Source organism: Armigeres subalbatus, chromosome 2 (assembly GCF_024139115.2).
Source record: "Armigeres subalbatus isolate Guangzhou_Male chromosome 2, GZ_Asu_2, whole genome shotgun sequence".
Taxonomy (NCBI): domain Eukaryota; kingdom Metazoa; phylum Arthropoda; class Insecta; order Diptera; family Culicidae; genus Armigeres; species Armigeres subalbatus.
The window spans coordinates 118,789,657-118,812,566 of NC_085140.1; the positions used below are offsets into that span (position 1 = coordinate 118,789,657).

General features: G+C 41.7%; 1 pseudogene; it reads left to right on the forward strand.

Moving 5' to 3' along the window:
- Positions 1 to 1,015: 1,015 nt before the first annotated feature.
- LOC134209184 (uncharacterized) overlaps positions 1,016 to 22,910 on the forward strand; it is a 29,291-nt pseudogene continuing 7,396 nt past the window's right edge.

Below are 22,910 nucleotides of genomic sequence, written 5' to 3' on the forward strand. Positions count from 1 at the left end.
GTACTAAGAACGCTAGTGGCCTGTTCATTTACATTATTTTGCCAAGTTATGCTTCAGCAAGCCATAATTTATGCATCATGTTGTAATGCATGTTTGGTTCGATCACCAACATCGATTTGACACTTGTAGTACCGGTACTTTGGCTGCCAGGTCGAAGTAACCAAGATGTCACGCGAACAGGAACGACATTAGCAATCTTAGGGTGAAATCAGGAGTGATTCAGTTTGATTCTAAATTTTCGACCACTATTCTAGTTTGCATCTGGAGCAAAATAGAACAAACTCGCTGGTTTCCCCAGCAGTGTTCTATTCATGTTTTCAAATTTTCAATTAATTGAAATCATTATGTTACTGCCAAGTAAGGCGCCGGAATTGCAAAGTGGATTGATCCGTAGATAAAATGACGCATCCACACAAAACAATTGAAAAATATTTGAATCTCGTGATTCAATCGTGGTTCAAATCTGCAGAAAATAGAACGGAGCGTTATACCAGTTTTATTTTTTGACAGTTCACTGGTATAAAAACTGAATCTAGAACAGCTGCTGGGAAATTCAATGTTTCAGATTCATATTCAAACTGACAACCCCGAACGATTTGAATCACTGCTGATTTTACTCTATACTGTTGAATCTGTTGAAGTACAAAGCAACTCATTGATCATAGTAGGCAACCTGTTACACTGTTCATTGACATTCGTATAATTTGAGAAAATAAATCATTCCTGAATTACACTTCAAACAGTAAAGACGTGTTTGGTCATTTGTCTGCTCAATTACCAATAGGTTATGAGAAGAACTCATTGAAGAGGATAACTCAATCCAAACTGTGAAATCGTTACCAGCTATTCCGAGATTCGAGTAGGATGAGTGTTCTCAAGACGTCTTTCAAGAAGCTTGGTGATTCCAACTATGCGGTATGGTTTCGAATGGAGCTTGTACTGATTCAAGAGGACCTGTTGAGCGTCGTCAATGAACAGAAGCCTCAAAATCCGCCGGCAGATTGGATCACGAAAGATGCGAAGGCACGTGCACTCATTGGGCTCTCAGTTGAAGATGGGCAACTTTCGCATGTTATTCGAGCATCGTCGAGTAAGTGTGGGACGCATTACGAACTTACCGCGAACGGTCATGTTCCTATGGAGGCTGTTGGAAGGAGGAAGCATGTCTGAACATTTGAACGAGATAACCTGCCTAACCAACCGGCTGATTGCTGGGAAAGAGCTGAAGGAGCACTGGATAGTGGCCATGATTTATCAAGCTTACCGGAATCATATGGAATCTCATTACGGCGTTGGAGAGTCGACCAGAAGCGGATCTAACCTTGGGTATGTGAAAGGTACACCTTGATGAATGGAAGCTACGTGAAGAAAACCAATCGATGGAAAGGTGTTACGAACTGGTGGAGATGAGACAAACAAACTATCCATGAAACGAAGGTAACCTGCCATTATTGTGGTAGAAGGTCATTTTCGTCGGATTGTAGAAAGTTCTAATGACAAGAAAGCAGCAGAAGCCCAGAGATCAAAAGGTAAAGCTATGATGAATGATGAAATCGAAATGTGTTTGGCGGCTGGTGAGCACACTGGTGACGCATGTGGTTATTGGACTCTGGCGCATTTCTCATATGACGAATGATGTACGTTTGCTGGATAGATTGGATGCTTCGCGGAGAAATAAAGTTCAAGGAACTGGCGTTGGTACAGGTATTCGAGGCGTTAATGATGAAGGCGGCAGTTAAGGTTCAACTATCTGATGTATATCATGCGTGCTGGAAGTTTATTAAGTGTTAGCAAAATAACCGATGAAGGATTCGAGTTATATTCACAAACAATGTACAAGATAGTGAAGAATGATGTGGTTTACCTGATAGGAGAGCGCCGAGGCGGTTTATATCATTTGAAGGCTGGACCGAAGAGTATTGGTTACTGTGGCCGACCATTCCAACAATGTATTCATTTGTGGCATCGCCGGTTAGGACACCGGAACGCGGATGCGATTATGCGAATTGTGCGCGACGAAATGGAACCGTTTGATGATGCATAACTGTAGTTCAAACCATCTGTGGCACGTGCTGTGAAGGAAAACAAAGCCGTATTTCATTCCCGATAAATCGGAAAGCAGAACGGTTGCCGTGGGTGACTTGATTCATATGAGCTTGTGTGACCATTCGAAGAGTGTACACCGAGCGAAACCGATTTTGTCTGGTGATCATTGATGATTTCTCCCGTTATACTGAAGTATACTTGATGAGATGCAAATCTGAAACTTTTATCAAGATCCAAGAGTATTTGATTTAATGGAAAATCAATTTGGAAGAAACAAGAATCATGCGGGCAGACGGTGGAGGAGAATTCACCAACGTGAAATTGAAACAATTTTAGTAATTATGGAATCCGGATGCAGCAAACCGCTCCCTATAGCCCTCAGCGAAATGGTGTAGCAGAAAGAAAGAATCGATACCTGGTCGAAATGATGAGATGTATGTTAGCAGAATCAAAACTGGAAGAAAGGTTCTGGGGAGAAGCCCTAGCAACCGCAAATTAAATTCAAAACCGTTTACCAATATCATCGTCAAACAAAACCCCTATGAGGTGTACTACGGAAGAAGCCATCATATACCAACCCGTGAGCAACATGCAGCTCCAGTACACTGTCATGTACCCGAAAAATTGGTTCAGGTGGTTCTGTCAAACTCAATTATTTCGTGAGCATTTCCTGAATATGGCGTAAAGTTAAAATAAACCCAAATTTTAATTATATATATTTTTTAATCATTTACACAATTACATTGCTCATTAGTTATTTTCTTATAGGCTCGTATATACATAGCTCTACGGAGCTGGGTCAGGAACTAATAACCGGGACATCAGGTCCCGAAGAACCGATTAAAATTCATACAACCCAGATGAGCTGACGAGACCAGCACCGCCAGAGCGCTAGTGTATTTACTCACATTATGGTAAATTTATTTGAAAGTGTTTTGCGAGGTTTGACAGATTCTCACGTCACGTTTTATTTACGTTTTCTGCGTTTTCTGTCCAAAGTAAAACTGCAATCCATACGGCCATCTCAAGCGATATATCAACCTTTCTTAACCTGTGTGTTAATTTGTCGACGATCTGCGATAGGATGGCAATATTTAAATTAGATCGCTAAAATTCCTTAAAGTTTTTGTCATTATTTATTACTTTCACGCTAACAAAATCACTAACAGCATTTCCGTTTTGTTCTCCTTGCAGATACAAAAGTAGCCGGGGTCCAGTGGTAGGTACGATCGCCGCCGTCCACAGAGTATTTGTCCCACCTCAACGTTACTGCCCGCGTGGTCTGAACCGCATCGATCCCCGTGAGTTTGAGCGCATTCGAGTTTCGTACAAGGTTGCCATCGAAGCACCCGCAGCGGTCGTACTAATGCGGGGCTCACCCTGGCATGAACATTGGCCAAAAGATCAGTGGAGTGTCAAAGCGGTCAGCAGCGCGACCAACCATCGCCCTTTATCCCAAAGATCCCGTGGAACTGGCGGCGCCTTCCAGCGTCGGCCCGACTTGATCTCTGCTCGATATGCCACGGCCGCTCGCGAAACGCAGATCAAATATTCCTGGAACTCGGAGGACCGCTCGCTCAATGTGTGTGAAGGAGGACGACAAGATGACATTCCACCGGCACCCGGTGGCACAAACACAGACTGCATACAGGGGCAAGGTGGGCTTCACCAGGATCTGCACGTGTGGAAGTGTTCTGGTCGACGCGCAGCAAAATTGCTGTGATCGGTGTTACCCCTCCGAGGGACTCCGTAGGTTATCAAAGTCTGGTCGGTTCGAACGACCAGAGTTGAAGACTTGGAACGCAATATGCTGTACCACAATTCGAAACCTGCCCCGGTGTCACGTACCCGCGATGCATAAGCCAGACGACGACCTTCCTGGTGCCGGACAAATTCCTGGTAGCGTTAGACATGGACGAGGAACGCTCAGTTTCATCGTCGACGGTCATATGGTGGCATTCCGGGGGCTCAAGGTACAAGCTCTACCCGATCGTGTCCGCCGTCTGGGGCACTGCGAAATCACCATGAAGTACATCGGTGACCTCGATCGTAAGTATCCATTCCTTTTTATTCAATTGCCGTTGGAAATTTGAAACGACGCGCCATTCGCAGGCTGACGTCAAACCCAAACAACCAACGCGATCCGCGGAGTGCAGCAGTTTTTCATTTTGTTTTTATTGAGAGCCGGACTGAACCTTAGCCTTCGCGTCATCAAGGTTAAGCTTTGTGGGTAATTGATTTTGCCAAATCAGATCAAAACCGAAAACAATCGATACCTTTGAGCATGTTTACAATCACTTTTTGCTGCTTCAACGAAAGGGTTTCATTTTGGGCGGTCAAGCAACTTTTTGGGCGTCGGATAACTTTCTGATTTTTGTTTTTATTTTGTGTTGACCGATCGCAATGTAAACGAATGGGTGGAATAGTTAGGTGGCGTCGTCGGTTGGAATGGTTTGCTGAACGAGTTGTAATCCTTGCGCGGATTTGGGAAAGTGATGCGGATATTTTGGTGAACGGTTACCATTGCTGTTGTAATGCATCAATGTCACTAAATATATCTCAAATTCTGGTAGAAGTCCAGAAACCGAGTTTTGGAAGTTGTTTTCCGTAACTATAGTTCTGATTGGATATTTCGAATAGTTGGAAAATTTAAATGCGACTTTGAGATTCTTAACGTTTGGAGTGAAAATAAAAAACAATCGAATCAAATGCATACCATATCAGCTCATAATTAAATAAAATCTGGTATAAGGCTCGTGCCGATTTGGGCCCACCGAGTTGTGGATAAGAGCGGAACCAAACGGACGAACATCTGCGGTAATGGAAATTACCGAGCTACCCGAAGATGAGTCTCAATTTCTCCAAATATCAAGAATCCTCGGTTGATGTTTTTGCTTTAAAGGGATTGAACGGGAATTTTAGGGTTCCAACGGGATCCTTTAGGATTCAATAGGAATTCTTTGGGGATTACAGGAAATCTTTTAGGGATTCAAAGGGAATCGTTTGGGATTCAACTGAAATTGTTTAAGAGGTTCCAATGTGAATCGTTTAGGGGTTCAACGGTCAACCTTTAGTACGAATTCTGTGGGTTTTAGTAAAACCAGCAAATCCTTTAGGAGTTCAACGGGAATCGTTTAGGGTTCCCAACGGAAATCCTTTAGTATTACAACGGGAATCCTTTAGATTCAACAGGTATAAAAGGATTCAACGGAATTCTGTGGGGATTGGAACAGGAATCCTTTAGGGTTTTCAACAGGAATACTTTAGTAAAACCAACGGGAATCCGTTAAGGACTCAACAGGTGATCCTTAAGATTCCACAGGAATAGTTTAAGATTTCAGCAGAGGAATCGTTTGAGTTCAACATCCCGTTGAATTGCATCCCTTTAGGGATTGCAGCAGGTTCCTTCAGGGATTGTAACAGGTATCCTAGGGTATGCTTTAGTTCAACGGATTCGTTTAGTGATTTCAACAGGAATTCTGTAAAGTTCAACGGGAATCGTTTGAGTTCAACGGATCCTTGAGGATTGCAACGAAGTTCTTTCAGATATTTATACAGGTATACTCTAGGGACTCACAGGAATCGTTTAGTGATTTCAAGGAAATTCTTGGGATTCAACAGGGATCCTTTAGGAGTTCAACGGGAATCGTTAAGGATTTCAACGAGAATGTTAAGAAGTTCAAAGGGAATCCTTTAGGATTCAATGGGAATACTTTAGTGATACCAACAAGAATCCTTTAGTACCATCGGAATCCTTTAGGGATGCCAACGGGAATCGTTTGGGGATTCAACGGGAAGTGTTTACTGTTTAGGGATTCACGGGAGTATTATATTTGGAATCACAGTATCACACAGGATTACCTTCAAATCTCAGCAGGATTCCTTTGAGTTCTCTTTAGAAACTGCACAGGATTTCTTTCTGAATCTTGGCTGGATTCTGAAAATCCTGTAGGATTCCTCTAGTAACTCGGACTTTTCAAGTTCTCGAAGGATTTCTTCGAAATCACGTAAATTTCTATGGAACCCAGAATGATTTTATTATGAATCCTGAAAGTTCTTGTCGAATCTCGGAAGAATTTCGCGGGAATCCTGGAAGGATTTGCATTGCGAATCTTGGAGAGTTTCCATCGGAGTCTCGAAAGTATTCCCATCAGCTCCGCTAAAGTCCTGGAAGATTTCCTCGATTTCCCGAAAGTTCTGTTCAATCTTCCGAAAGAATTCTCTTCGGTCTCTTAAAATTCTCTCGACCTCTCGGAAGAAACTTCCGATATCCTGGACTAGAACAGAGAACAGACGTATCCTCAACACATGTTACGTCGTTCACCTTTAACGTTGATTTAATTTTTCCGGAAGAGTTTCCTGAGATTTTTAAACGACTTTGTGAAATCTTCGAAATCCCTTTCGGAATATCGGAGGATTTCGAGGAGATTCCATAGAAGTCCCAAAAGCTTTCTCTATTGTATTCGCAAAAGCATTTTCGTCGAATTCGGAAGAATTCTCGTTGGAATCCAAGTATTCCGTCGGAGGTGTAAAGATTTTCCTTCGAAAATCGGAAAAATCTCCTCTCGGAACTCGTGGTTATCTTTGGATCCCAAAAGGATTTCTCTTGGATCCCTAGCGTTTCCAAGGTTTTCTCTCATATCAAACAAACGCCTTGGAATTACTCTAACCACTCTTAATCCCAAACGGCATCAAACCCTAGACGGTTCCTTTGACATCCTAGATTTCCTGGAAATTCTTGATGCCTTACCTATAACTAACTCTCAGAATGTTCCTTTGAATTCCTCTTAAATTTCCTTACATTTGGGACATTTTACTAAACATTTTTACATTTGGGGCCAAATGAGCGGAAAAAAATCCCGAGGTGTGAGGCTACCTTGAGAGAATCGTTGAAGGATCTTTCAGTGGATCTCATAGCATCTCCATGTATCCTAGAATGATTCCATAATTTAAAAATTTCCTTAGGACCTCTTGGACTCCATGTGAAATTCAGAACAATTTCTTCAAAGTGCCGGGGTTCTTAAGAGACCACAAAAGATTCCTTCGGAACGCCTAAAAGATTCTCTGAAATCCCTAGAATTTCCTTCAATCGACGAACGATGTTCTGCGAGATACCCGTAAGTAAAATGCATTGAAACTCAGTTTCATTTAAGATCCAAGAAGTTTTTGAGAATTCCAGACGAAAACGGTTCTCGAATTTTAGAATGACTCCTACGCGTCAGAATCCATGGGAAATTCCTTTTTTTCAGAAAGATGGCTTTTGGAATCTCAAGCTTTACTTTCAGGATCTTAACAATGTGCGTTCCTAAATTCCAGAAAAAAAATTTGAAAGCCTTAAAGTGATTTCTTTTGTATTCTTAACGAAATTCTTACAGCTGGAATCCCAAGATTCAACCTAAACTCAGGAAAATTTCTATCAGAATTCTGAGAAATTCACATTAGAAACCTAGAAGATTTTCAATTATCAGAGCGAATCCTTCAGAATTCATTGGATACCATTCGGAATTTTATAGAAACTCTTTCAGAGTCAAGTAGATTTCCCTAAATATCATAGATTTCCTTCAATATCTTCCTTAGTGCATTTAAATAATCAGAAAATATTTTATAGAAGCATTCTTTTCGGAATCTCGAATGGAATCCTTCTAGGTGACCATTATTATACTGTTTTGTAAAGTGTTTGTATTCCAGTATTTTGAAAGAATTTCTTGAAAAAAAATCCTTAAGAAATTCTTCTTTCTCCGCAAAATCTTTTAAGAGTTCATGGCATCTCCTAAATCTTGTGGATTATGGGAAATCCTCTTTTGTTCTAGATATTCTCTTGGATCATCTTGGAACAATACGTATTTCAATGAATCATCTTAAAAATCTTTCTTACCAGCTCAACTAGACTTTTTTTGTATTTCAGAATCTAATAGACCACCGACCTCCACTTAGTAAGTTGTTTCTACGGTGGCAACTCATCTAAATTAATCTGGTGTTCTAATAGTAGAAGCTGCTCACCTTTCGACATGCCTTTCACCGAACAGGAGTTCGTGTTCACGTTAACTTCGTCCCCGTCATTACAGCTGGTTGTTCCAGAAAAGATAAATGGGCAATGAATCCTACAGGACCGACTGTGGCTACTCCCTATAAACCCTGCTAGCCTTCCAGTTGACGAACAATGCCACCAGTCTGTAACTGCCAACCATCAGTGAGTGAAATTTATTCTAAGAATCTGCCGAATGGCACTATTACAACACCTGTGTGGTAATAACCCGATCTGTGGGCATACAATAAATATTCTATATACTTTCAATATAACAGAGAAAAAAATGATCCAAATAAATATTGTGTCAATAACAATAATAATAAAGTAATAAGTGATTAATAAGCCGAAAATACCAGTATTGAAACCTATATCGGACGCTTTTACATCGTATTGATTTATCGCTTCGATTACGTAGTTTTATTTTTTATCGATCGAAATTACATCCTCCTTTCATTACACAGCAAGCACTCTATTACATCGCGCAGTGTAATATTCAACATAATGGATTCTACGGGTTGAAGCGATTTCGATGTAATATTCAACAACTATTTTTGCTGTGTGAGATCTGGAGGATTTTCTCAAGAATCCTGAAGGTATTTTTTTGGAAATCGACTGAAATAATTTCAAATTTTATGAGACAATTTTAGAAAATTTCAATTTTTTTTCTTGTATAATCTCCTCATCATATTTTCATAAATGATGTCTATGCGCTTGTTTTGTTGTTGGTGTTACGGATGCGAATTTGAAGATGCATGGAGTTCAAAACTGATGGAATGTAAGTCGGCGAGCAAGAGAGGTGTTAATCATCAGTGTGAGTTCGGGTGGTGTCTGACCAACACTAACCAAAGGGGCAAAAGTCAGCTACGTAATCGAACCCCGTCTCCACCACCTGCAGAAAAGTATCCATCGCTCAAAAGGCATCACCTTCCAGGCGGCAAAGCGGACATCCCTAGCGAGAAAAGACATCTTGGCGTAAAAGTATCAGCTGCGCCACAGCCTCAACCCGTAAAGTATCTGCTTCAACAGACGCAATTCAACAGCAATTCAACAGACGGAAATTTTTCGGATCTTTCGTTTCATATATTAAGCTAACGTGACGAACGGCTCGTGCACTAACGGCATTTGTCACATCTCAAACATAACTTTTACCACCTCAGCGTGTCACAGGGTAACAAGTAAAGCATCCCATCGATCCTTACAAAGCCGGTGTAAAACCTTCAGTGTCGTTTCATCGGAGTTTGCCGTCAAGCCTTCACCTTGCAAATTTCCCTCAACGCATCAATCCGCTTTAAAATCTTTTCAGATCAGGAAGACTTCTTGGCCAACTTGCCGTGTCTTGTTTTCTTCTTCAAGTCCATTTCTCGCCCTGCTGCATACGGGCGATATTCCATAGCTGATCTCACCGCGACAAATTTCTTGATCAATATTTCGTTCCGCTGTGGGTTTTCATCGTCCGTTTCCGACTCGGGATGACGACTGATCGTATTCAGGCCGTCTCCTCCGATCTCAATCCCTACAACGACGTCGACGCGACCGTGGGACCTGCGTGTTCTTCGGGGGCAGCCATATTTTGATGTACTCAGGTTTCAGCGAAATTTCATTGGCTTCGACGAATTGGGCTGTTCGCGGTCCAGCTGTAACTCGTCAGTTCCTCAACGACACTTTCCGCCTCGACTGATCGGTATGCAGCAGATGATATTATTATGAAAACGAGAATGACAAGCGAAAACAAAAACATCATGCTGTCAGTAAATAATGCACGGTGAGAAAAAACATATGGGAAAACGATAACTGACAGCGTCTTTGTGTCTTTTCGTTTATACCTAGACTCTACACCGATTTAGAATTAAGCCAACACCGAAAAATTCCGAGTGTCGGGTCCCGTTGTTAGTTCCTGGCTGGGTGATGAATTATATGAGATAATCAGCAACTGGTTTAGCGCTGGAATAATGACAATTATAGAATTACTTAGGCTGTAGAACCATTCCACCGATTCTTCTAACCTTTAAGTTACAATTTGACAGTTCGATGGTTACTGTGTTGTTGTTGAGATAGTTTTGTTCGTTTGATTTCAGATGGGTGTGATAAAAGCAATAGCAAATTTTATTTTATTTTTGTGAATTTCGAAATGAATTCAGTTCTTTACTTTAAATGCAAATGTTGACACTAGTGAAATGGTTATATTTTTCTCATTTAAGTCATTTATTTTATTAAAATGGGACAACGTGTGACAACAGTTAGCCCATATATTTTCTGTCAATTTGCCCTTTCCATTGCCGTTCCTAACATTGTGTTTGGGGCTTTATTCGGCGCGGAAAAGAATCAGTTTTATGAGTTTTATTACGGATGAATTTTTTATGCCTTGAAATTTTAGGCATATCCTGGGATGAATGTGCCAGTTAGTTATTAAAAATCGTACCGATTTTCTGTCAAATCTACGGTTGCTGATTGGTGAAAATGACAATCGATTACTTCGATCGCGTGTATCACATTTTAAAGGCAGCTTGTTGTTACCTTGGCCGTGTTGCTAGTAATTAAATTGTAATTTATTACAAAATTCAAAGTTTTCTTTTTCGATTTTTTGGGCAAAATGAGTTCATGCTAGGCTGTAAATTATGTATGCATGATTCTCAAGGGTTATGCTCTTTGAAACACTCGATTTGAGCATTATTAACCAACTGTTTACCCATTTCATGAAAAAACTCATCTAATTCCATGTAAAATCTTTTGCTGATAGTACGTAACATCTTTCTACGAATTATAGAAAAAAATGAACGAGAAAACATAATTTTACCATATATTTTTCGCGATTTTGCATAAAAAATATTCGGAGCTGACGCACCTCTTCAAGCAATCGACTTAAAACAACAAGGCGTCAAATTCAATTGTCACATCCTATCATAGGGCATATCCAGCTTTTTACGCGATGGTGCATAAATCTTGAATCACCCTTTGACTATCCTGTGTCACTATAAATTCTTGAACAGATGGATCTCACAATATAACTTTATAAATGTTTCGTTATGAGGATCTCAGTAGTCTGTGCTTTATACATTTTCGTTGATAAACATGAAGCTTCAATATGTTGCTGAAATCGTAGGTTTGAAAACGTTTTCATATTTTAATCTAAGATATTTCAATCAAATATTTCTTTCCGAATATTATATAGGGGCAAGGGTTTTGTCGACCAAATTTTGAAATTTGGCCACATGTTCTTTGATATGCAAAGAATGTTTAGGCGAATTTGAGCATAGTCAGACATAAAAAACCCTGCCAATAATAGAACAAAACCTGCAAGATCATTCCCCCTACTACTTTTCAACTTTGCAGGTGTTCGCATGAACATTTGTGTACAGAATTCTTTCTCTTGCTTCAGAAATATTTAAAGCTATACTGTTCTACGAGAACATGTTGATGGGGACACTATTCAAACGATCGACTATATGTGGATTCTCTGGAAGGCAAGACTGAACTTTCAAAAAATCTTGTTAAAATTGTAATTTCAACTAATGTGGTTTAGAGCAATTAATGTGATTTTTCAGACAATATCTGCCATTCACTTTGAGTCATCTCAGTATCAGATGTTTCAGTATATATCAATTCATTTGACATAGAATCACTGTTTCCCATCAATGAATATACGGCCGCAGGATGACCATCTAGAATAGCTATCACGTGAGGTCGAGGAGGATGAAGGGCTAAAATGTGTTCAGTAAACTTGTTAAAAAAATGTTGGTGGGTGTGTAGATGTTCATAACGATGCGATATCCAAGCTGCCATAATGTTTCCCGACGTTGAAGTTCGGGTTTCGGTTAATCGTCAATAAGTATTTTAACTCCGCCTCCGAGATTTTACAAATTAAAGATCATCTTTGTTGGCCTCAATATGTTATGAAGTCTGAACAAGCTCATGTTTACAATGCTCCTTTATTTTCAATAACTGTTTGAACGTGGATTGCTAGATAAATCAATGATTGAAGCGAAAGTCATCAAACACAGTGGCGGACTAAGCTTTCAACAACCGACATCGGCATCGTTTTTATTTTCTATCGTAGTCGAGTAGTATTTTTTCGGAACTGATTACCACCACTTTTATTTTATACTAGTCGACCGGCAGACGTGTCACCATAGTGAGCGAAAATGCGCGTTAGACTGCTCATCAGAATTCCATACGAATCTTTATTTTAGTTTTTCGTAATCTACTCAACTTAACTAATGATTTTTGACTAAGTAAATATCATATAAACCGTGGAAACTGTAACGAATATAACTGCTGAAGGAATGAATATAATCCATCCAGCCGTTTTCGAGTTATGCGGATACGAACACAGACCTTTTCATTTTATTATATAGAAGAAGACTAGTCGACCGGTGTCCTGCGTAGTAGGCTAAAATCCCTGAAATTTCTATACGAATCCTAATTTTGAGTTTTTTTGATTTACTCAACCTTTAAGCCCAAACGCAATACAACGGAACGGCGAGAGAAACGGAAGAATTGACAGTTAGCCCATATATTTTCAAATTTTCCGTTTTCATCTCTGATCCATATAATAACGAATCTTGATCTAACCTCACTTATTTGACAGTTACAGAGCTTGTTTTCCAAGTTGTAGAAGAAAAATCGATGAGGAGAAAATTAAAATTCATATTTTTAGTTTTAAAATTGCTGCGATCCGAATATTTCAATGATATTCTTTGCATTCAGCATGAAATCAATCTAAAGGACATCTACATGCGAATAAAATGACGAAAATTTTATCGGAAGCTCGCCAGAGGCTAAGTCCCAGTGAAAAAGCTCTTGAACTGTCAACCTACGTCATCATGCACTGGTCTATTGCGTTTGCTTTACTCGTGATTTTTCATAAGAAAACATCATATAAACCGTCAACGATAACGAACATTTTGCTACACGGAATGAAGAAAATCCAACCAGCCGCTTTCGAGTTATGCGGATACGAACACAGACCATTTCATTTTTAATATAGAATAGATTATACTCTGCGCTTGAAAACTCAATACAAGAAAAATTTATGAAATCAAATTATGTTTTTAAATTTAGTTCAATTAATAGTTCCAATTATCTCTACGCCTTTTGTACTGCAACTCTTGCCCGTGGTTTGGCATCAACAAAAGACGAAAAATATTCCATTACAAAACCGTGTGGCGATGCAGGATGGCCCGTTGTTTATGTTGTGGCGCCATCTCTATTTTCCTAGTGGTACGCGAAACTAAGGCTTTCTGTCATCTTGTGGGGGTTGTCATATACACATATGCGAATATTTGGATCAACGGCGTTCGTGCATATTCCAAAACAGAAGCGTGAAGAGCTTGACAAAAGCAGAAAGAGTTAACTGTTGGTTACGCAGATGGAAGCAAAGGCATGTTGTTTCATGAACGAATGGATTGTACATCACTATCAGTAGGGATCAAATTTGATGAAAATTTGTATCAATTTGAAATGGAAGAGCAGAATAACGATGACATAATAATAAGCCTGGATAATGGAACTTCTGTGCCTCAAGTGACAAATGATGAGCCTGAACAGAACGAGCCGGAACTTGCAGGGGTTATACCACGATCGAATCAGATGTGGACGAGCGCACACCAAGTAAATCTGAAAGAAGAATCAAATGATCATGAATTTCTAGACGATCTTGAGGTGAACAAAGGAGTCCCCCTAAGTGGTTCGAGCGAATTTGATCATTACAGAATGTCAGGAGGAGCCATTGAGTTTTGCAGAAGCTTGTCAAGTAACCATAAAGAGGAATGGAGAATGGCAATGATGGAAGAAATTAATTCAATTGAAAGAAAACACATGGAAGTTAGTTGATCTACACGTGTAAAAAGAAAAGCGATTGGCGTCAATGGGTCTACAAAATAAAAAAATTCTAATGGAGAGATTTCAGATTTAAGCAAGACTGGTAGCAAAGGATTTAGCCAACAATATGGCGTTGATTATGACGAAATATTTGTCCGGTTGACGTCAAACAACTTTTCGTACTTTATTGGATGCGCAAAGAGGGATGTCTGTACGCCGAAAAAGCTTTACAAAACAGATTTGCGCTTACATCACTGGGAGCAATCACCATGGTATTTGGGAATGAAGTCAAGCAAAATAAGGATGGAGATTCTTCATATGCCAAGAACGCTACATCGAGCAGATTGCAAACTCATCCGGATTAATAGAGCTAAACCATCAAAAATACCCTTAGACGCCAGGATACTACAAGCATGAATCAAATGATTGTCTTCCAGATAACAAGAATATCAAAACTTATGGGCCGATTACTGTATGTATCAGTTAATACCAGACCAGATATGCTCTGCAGCTGTGCCATTTTAACAGAAAAATCGTTGTCGAATAAAGATGATGGGTAGAACTTAGGGTTGATCGTTGCCTGATGACAACCAAACATATGGGCTACGACTAGGCAATGAAGAAGAATGAAGAGTTGCTGGGATATTGCGATGCTGATTGGGCCGAATGCCGAGATGATAGAAAATCCAATAGCGGTTTCCTGATGAAATATAACGGAGGAACAATTACTTGGGCATGACGCAAGCAAACGTGTGTGTCGTCTCAACGGCTGAAGCAGAGTTCGTAGCGCTATCAGAATCTGTTCAAGAAACAATGTGGTTGAAACAGTTACTGCACGATCTTGCGAACATCCAGCTATCCCTGTGATTTATGAAGATAATCAAAGTGCCCTGAAAATGCTTGAAAATGAAAAATTTCAGTAACAGGAAAAACACATTTGATACCGGTATCATTACGCAAGGGATATGAAAATGAAACAGAAGTCAGTTTTATCTATGCTGTACCGAAGAAATGATTGAAGAATCTTCTCTTGGAAACCTCTTGGAGCAGTTTGTTTTGGAAAAACTGAGAACTATGTCTGAGTCGAGATCATGCGTAGTAGTAGTAAAAGTATAAAATTCTTCTTTATTTCATCATTTCTGTTCTAAATTATTTTTCATGTGTACAGTGCTCAGCTGGCTTGGCCTCAACTTCAATTTTAAATTTTCATGTTTATATTGTTATTTAGTGTTAATATGATATACGACGGCCTTTAGGAGGCGCTGGTGTGTTTTAAAATTTGATAACCTTACTACTGTACACTAATATTTACAATAAAATTTGAGCTAGATTGGAACTAGCGCCCTAATTGGAGCCTGATCGAATGCAAGCAACGGACCCTAAACTTTTCTTTACCTCACCAAGCGTTCATGAAGGTTTTTATTCCGCCAGACGATGGACCTCGGATGTTCTTGTCCTGGGAGGGTGTTGAGATCATCCTCAGGAATTTGTTTTGGACCCGTTGAAGTTTGAGGTGGTGGGTTTTAGCGCAGCTCTCCAGACCGGCATGCCATATTCAGTCACAGGGAGGATGGATTTGCTTGTATGAACCAGACTTATTTTTCAGGGACAATGACGACCGGCGGTTGATCAAAGGTACAGTAGTTTCAACAGACGTTACACTTTGTCACCGTTTTGTCAACCTGTTGCCTGAAAATAAGCTTGCTGTCGAGGTCAATCAGGCCCATTCCACAGTCGTGCCATTGAGGATGATTTTACGTCCATGGCGGAACAAGTTTAGAGTTTGGAGTGGGGAAAATGACCTGGGTCTCGCCGCGTTGATACAGATCTTCCAGCTGGTGAGGTACTCTGTCAGGGCATCCAGGCCTCGTTGGAGTTGCCACTAGCGCTCTGATCCTCTACCGTTGTAGACGATGGATGTCATCATCGAACAGAGACAGAATGCCGCCTTCTGGAGGTTCTGGCATGTCGGGTGAACAGATTGAAAAGCAGGGGCCGAGGATACTGCCCTGGGGACGCCTGCGACGATGTTGTGCGCATTGGAACTCGCTCCGCTGATTGAGACCGGAATGTCGCCCGACAGGTGATGTGATGATTTTCACCAGGTGGCTGGGAAGATTGTGGCGTTGTAGTTTGTACACCAGGCCATCATGCCATACATTGTCAAATGCCTTCTCGACGATGAGTAAGGCCATGGCGGATGTTTTCAGAGACAAACTTGTTCCGTCTGAGGACGTTGTAACTCAGGTCGTTGGTGTACAGTTGACCGACCGCGTCGGAAACCAAACTGTTCCTCGAGCAAGATGTTGAGATTTTCGGCAGACTCAAGTAACCGATGATGATAGCTTTTCAATAGCGGATAACCTGAGAGGCTGATGGGTCGATAACTTTGGGGAGAAGGATCCTTCCCAGGCTTCCGATGGGGATGACTTTCGCTGACTTCAGGACGATGGGGTAAGCTACCGGAGACACTGATTAAAGATCAGCGAGAGGTGCTCAAAGAACGGCAGCCTCATGTGTTTGAGCTCAGATTCAGGATGCTGTAACCTGGGGCCTTCATGTTCTTGACGATTTGATATAGGCCGTCATTCGTCAGCTGGATCTCAACTCCTCCGAAGTCGTTGGGAATCAAATGGATGTTATGCATGCTCGTTGACGGCTGCTTCGTGTGGACTGACGATGTTCTGCCCAAGATTATGTGAGCTGACGAAGTGACGACCTATTTCAGCGACCTTCTCTGCAGGAGTTTCAAGCGATCCTTAGAGCCATTATTGTCTAGTGGGATCAAAGGTGGAATGCCGAGCTTGGTTTTAGAATTTTGGTCATTTTCAGAACGGCAGCATAATCTGGGAGAGTGCGGATCTTATTCGAAAGTCGTTATTTCTGAGGTCCCCATTCTGGCCTTGATAATTTTGTGATTCGATTGCAGCGTGCTTAAGCTCAGGCGGTCAGTACGCTGAAACTGCCTGCGAGTGACATTCCGCAATCGAATCAAATCTTTAGTGAGTGTATCGATGTTTGAGGTTGCTTACCTGCCGGACGTCGGTACGTGTTGCTCAGGCCGCCGTGATCGCCTCCTCGATAGCGCACATGGCGGTCGATCTTTCCGCGTCTCCGGACGCACCTCGTAGTCGACAGGTGTTATCGACGCACTGCTGGAACGCTGCCAGTTCACTCGGTGGTAGTTCCGCCGTAACTGCTGGTGCCGATTGACCGAGGCCAGTTCCGCCACCACCGGATAGTGATCCGAACTGAGCTCCTGGTGGACGGACCGGCTGCGAGACGTGGTCATGGTTTGTTACGTAGAGGTCGAGCGTTGCGTGGGCACCGGACCGACTCAGCCAGTAGGGGAATCGGCTCAGGATCGTGTAGTGCCTTCCTCATCGTTGCTCCAGATGGTGCCGTTTCGATTGCCGCGACTGTTGCCCCAGGTTTGATGTTTGGCATTCAAGTCGCCGGCAGATATACTCCTTGCCTCCGCGTCACTTGACGATGTCCCTCCGAAGGGCAGCCGATGATCCATCGCCGGCTTTGGCCTGCGTTGGATACGCCGCGATGAGCGCGATTGTCCGACCGAAGTGATGATTTCGACCGATGGCCTCGATGACACTGAGCTGGAAGCTTGGAAGCGACGCGACAGTTGATGTTGTAGCGAAGAGCGATGGTACCATCTCCCTGGTCGCCGGTCGAGGTGCACGATGCGAAGTCCGGGATGTTGACGTTAACCTCGGTTTTAGGTGCGTTTCGGTGATGAACGCCACGTCTATTTCCTTCTCCTCAGAAATCCTTCAGGCTCGATTATGATTTGCTCTTTAGCGAGCAAGCGTTCCAGTTGACCAGGCCCACCCTAGCAGCCATTTCCAATGATGATGGCCAAGTGTGAAGACCTGGTCAGATCGGTTTTGCAGCCGCGCAGTCGGTGCGAGCTGCGAAGATCGGCATCATTGCTCCGGAGTGTACAGGGCACGGATTCTTCCGGTGGGACGCTTGCGTTCTCCGACTGCCGACGGAACCCAGGAGGAGGAAGCGGGGCCATTCGCTGGTGGATGGTGCCGACGATGCTGGAGCTTGGACCGATGCAGCTGCCGCTGCCAGTCGCTTGTGCGGCTGTGCGTGGGGAGTATTGGAATCCGACGGGGAGCGGGATGGCTGGAAAGTTCACCTCGTTGATTACAGGAACACGGTTCTTCTTCAGATGGTCCTGGTGAAGCCTTCTTCGGATTTCAGGAACTCGGCTCGCTTTGGGCAGCCTTTGTGGTAGCCGATGTTTGTCGCCACAGTTGCGCACTTGGGATCGCCACCTCCATTTTGTCACCTCGTCCGTCGGATGGGGTTCGCCACACTTGTTGCAGCGCGGCTTCTGCGGCAGTTCCTGGTGCCGTGCCCGAAATTGAAGCAGTTGGTGCATTGCGTGACATCGCGGTGCTGGCCGAATATCACCAACACTTGGTCCGGTAGTGGAGTCCGTGCTCCAGATGGATCAGGTAAAGCTGGTCGCGATATTCCTCGCCTTGTCGTGACGAGCGATCTTGTGGACGCTACTGGCTTCGTCCGCAACTTCAAGCTCTGCTTGGAGCTCTTCCTCCTTCATGTCGTGAAGTCCGCAGCAAAGCCTTGAGCGGCTTCGTGCCAGTGTCGAGTGTAGTACTCATACTTGTGGACCTCGAGGAACTCACGACGGATTGATGATGGTCCTGTTGCCGGCATCACTTTCACGCCCTCGCTGCAGAGCCGAAAAGTACATTTCAGCCCTTGAGCGATCAGCTGGCGAATTTTGGGCGTAAATCGGCGGATCGCCTTCACAAACAAGGGCGGGCACTTCCCTTCCGCTGGTTGTCACCTGCGGCAGGCTGATTGCTGCTTCTTCCTCTTTTCGGCGGATTGCTGGCGTCATCAAGCGGCAACGGCGAGAACGCTTTCCGGTGCAAAAGCTGCTTGGAGGGTTACCCGCGCCTCCAAGAGCAGTGCTTAGGCACTTTTCCAGCGACCGAATCGGCCACCGAGTCTCCCGACAGCGGTCCGGAGAAAATAACGCCAACGCGACAGGCGAAATACGTCGAAACAGCGAAAGAACGAAAACACTTCGAAAAAAATAAAGGAGACAAAAACACGTCCGCCGTGTTGTCTGTCTCGAACTGGGATCCTCTGGCGGATCATGGTTGAGAGGAGTGTTGAAGTACAAAGCACTCATTGATCATAGTAGGCAAACCTGTTACACTGTTAATCACTTTTATTATGATTTGTAGAAACAAAATATTCCTGAATTACACTTCAAAAGTAAAGACGTAGCCTTTGGCCATTGCTCCAATTACTCAATAGAATCAACTATGGAAACTGAATCAAAGCCCCTAATATCCAGGAAAACTGAACCAGTTGCTCCTTAAGTCGCATAAGTCAGCTATAAATCTGAAGAGGCAATGAAGAGACAATCGTTTGTTCCTTTCCATTTCGAAATCAAGACTGAGTATGTTGAGAGCAAATGTTTTCTTCGACCCATGATCGACTCTCAGAAAAGAATCACTTTCTCAACTAATTTTCCCATGGCCTTGATATAGCACGTCAATCAATCGAAAGAATTGATCAGACAGCTGGTTTCAGGTTTGAATAGACATTCTATGGTACGATGGACTGTATAGAATAGATTTGAAGTTTTTTAAGTTGGTGGCTTCGGTTAGTTTCCAGTTGTTAGTCCCTCTAGTAAGATTTTCGTCCATGTCTGATTTAAGAATTTTTCATGAATCGGCTCTCCGATTCAGAAAAATTTAGTTTGTTGAATAAGTCGCTGTCGGTTGAGTTTTATGTTGTCGAATACGTAAATATTCGATCAGTGTAATCATTGTGCTATTTGTATTGTATACATTTATTGGTTCAGTGTCTGGACTGAAGAGAAAATGAAGTAGGCAATAAAATATTTAGTTGTGGATTTGTCCTAAATTTGATTCCAGATACAAACATCAATCGTTTATTAAATGGCATTAATTGATTCGAGGGTGCCAAATAATAATAATCACCTAGCTATGAATCAGCAAACTAATTGCGTAACAAAAAGCGCAATACGCAATAAAAATATATGTGAGATTCGACTGACGGACCGAAAATCCAATGAAACCTCGACATTTCCCTAAGAGCACCACCAGCCGTCTCTTCCAGGGCACCTGGAGGAACGGCATTATTTTAATTGTTATTTGTTACATATTAATTATTTGTTTCATTATGTTTATATAAAAAATTGCTGATACAGTTGTACACATGTGGTAATACCTGGGATTTGAGTTTCACCTTCATATAGAATCTAATGATAGTAATTTGAAAAAAAGGTCAGATCAATATGGCTTTGTGCCCATTTTGTCCTATTCGAGATAATTTCACCAGTATTCAAAATATTCACATTGAAATCGTCACATAAAATCATAGAAAATTGGCGCTCTATAATCGCCAATATTTCGCCCCATCCAATACCACCCGATGGAAGGATGTCAAAAGCGAACAGGGTCTACCTCGAAGAGCGCAAACCATTCCTTAGTCAAGATTCATTTAACTCAGGCCCGTATAATTGGTTCATCTGGCTAGTTACATTGTGTGTATCTACTGGTCACTCCGTCAAGCGGTTCATGCCACGCGCCATGTTTTTCACTTTTATCATTCGTTCGCACGCGCACCGTACAATCTTCGAACATTTTGGAAGTCAATTTTGTTTTTGTTTGACAGATACGTATATTCGCTCAACAGTAAAGTCAAGGTCTCGTACTGAACCTCGAATTAAATAATTTTCTTCTTCATCTCAGATGTTGAGTCTTCTGCCATGGATTAAAGGCGGCAAAACAAACCCTTGGGACGATACTTTAAGGTACGCATTTAGAAAGCTTTAAAATGGACCCGCCAGTTCCACTGCTAAAATTATCTATCGTCAATGGTGAACCTCTCTCATAATCTTCTTTATTTCTCTTAACTCGCAGACAAGAAACTCCAGCAGATTATCGCTGAAGATAATCGCCCCATCCTCCAGTTCACTGCAGGGTAGTGAAGACCGGGGGCAATACTAGAAATTTCCTTTGGGACACACTACGTCAGCATATTATGGTGAACTCCGGAGAAAATACCATGCAGTCTATCAAAACGATGCGAACACTCGATCGTGACCCAAGCGATCATGCAAATGAGATAATCACATCAGTTTCAAAACATCAGGATGGGAAGATACCTCCAGCCAACCCCATCGATGAAGATCAGCAACCCGCATCCTCATACCATTCTGGTCAATGCGAGGCACTACCTCTCTCTCTGACATCAGGCGGATACCAGCTGGAAACACCCGCCGTTGGGAAAAGAAAATAACGAACGGAACCTATGAACTGACTGCAGTGCATGGCAAATCAAGGAACATTCCATGGAACGATGCATATGTCCAGCTTTTTCCCAAGCCGATTAACTTCTTTTTATGTACCAGCTGGTTGGATATTCCAAAATATTACTTGTTTCCTAATTAAGCTAATAAAGAACAAATTAAAATTTTTTCTGCTTTTCCTGGTAAAACACGGGTGCGTTTCATTGATTTGTAGAGAATAACAAAAGAAAGGAAAAGAAGCCAATGTGGCACTCGTCAGGGAGAAATCTAGAGACCCATGGTAATCGTGTCTAGAGTATCGAGGTAATATCTAGGAACACCTGTCAAACTCGGTCTACTCGTCTAAATTCTGAAGTAACCTTGGTTTAAAACGTTCCGCATCGGAAAGATCTTCTGATTCTTCCGATATCTCTGAGAAAAAGATGATCTCCTGATATTTTTCCGACGTCTAGGAACCCGTCAGACCTCAAACCGCCTCTAAATGCAATAACCATTTAAACCAATGTGTTACACTCAAATTTTAGATTAGTAGACGTTTGAACCGGAAAAAGATTTGACAGTAACGGTTCTCTTAGATAACGAGAGTATCTCTACAACATTAGTCACACAGCTCTACGATTTTTTATTAGATATGATTTAGATATGGGTACCTTCGATTCTTCTCTCTTGTTTCTTATGTTTCGGTTTGTTTACAATAAAATTATATAATCATTTTAAATATTTTATTGATATGTTTGCATAGGTTTATTGCATTATTAACAAAATGGTTATCATTATGTTATATTCGAGAAATTAGAAAGCCTTTAAAATTAATTATACAAGGACCCTTCGCCCTGGCATGAGTTAAGGCTAAATAGAATTTTCAAGGTTCCGAATGGAACTCAGAAATTATTCAGAATGAAATCCCAATAGGATTATATGGATTCATCAAAAGAATATTGAAAGGAACTCTGGAAGAGAATATAAAGTCAGTTCAAGTCTTTTGTGCAATCTCGAAAGGGTACCGAATTGAATTAATTCTCTCAATTCATTTCTAGAGGATAGCGAATGGGATCACAAGCATATACCGAAAGTTCTTCTCGGGTTCCATTTTAAACCGCGTTCCGTTCAGGAATCTCACTGCAGATTTCTTTAGAATCATCTCTGATTGTTCCAAACTTTACGGCATTTCTTGGCGGATTGCAGGATTCCGACACTAAGAGCAAGTACACTTTTGGAATTTCCAAAAGTATTCGAATGAAATCTTGCGAATTTCAGATGAAATCCCGGAAGGATTCTCAATGGAATTTCGGTGATTCCGATAGAATAAGTAGAGATGCAAATTGAGTTCCAAAAAGGTTTCAAACGAAAATCCCCTAAATCATTCGAATGAAATCTCAAATAATATCGAATGAATATTCTAAAAAGGATTACGATTAGAATTCTAAAGACCAATGAAATCACTAAAAGATCTGGAATGGAATATGAAATAGATCTCACATTTAACTCTGAAATTATATGAATCTTTCGTAATTCACTAATAAACTTTTTCGGCTAATTACCTGTGGAATTCATTCGAATTCCATTCCGAATCTTTCGTATTCCATTGGGTATTCTTTAGTAATTTATTCGAATCTCTTGCGGGATTACATACTTAATCCTTAGAATTGGATTCGAATCCTTGCAGATTATCAT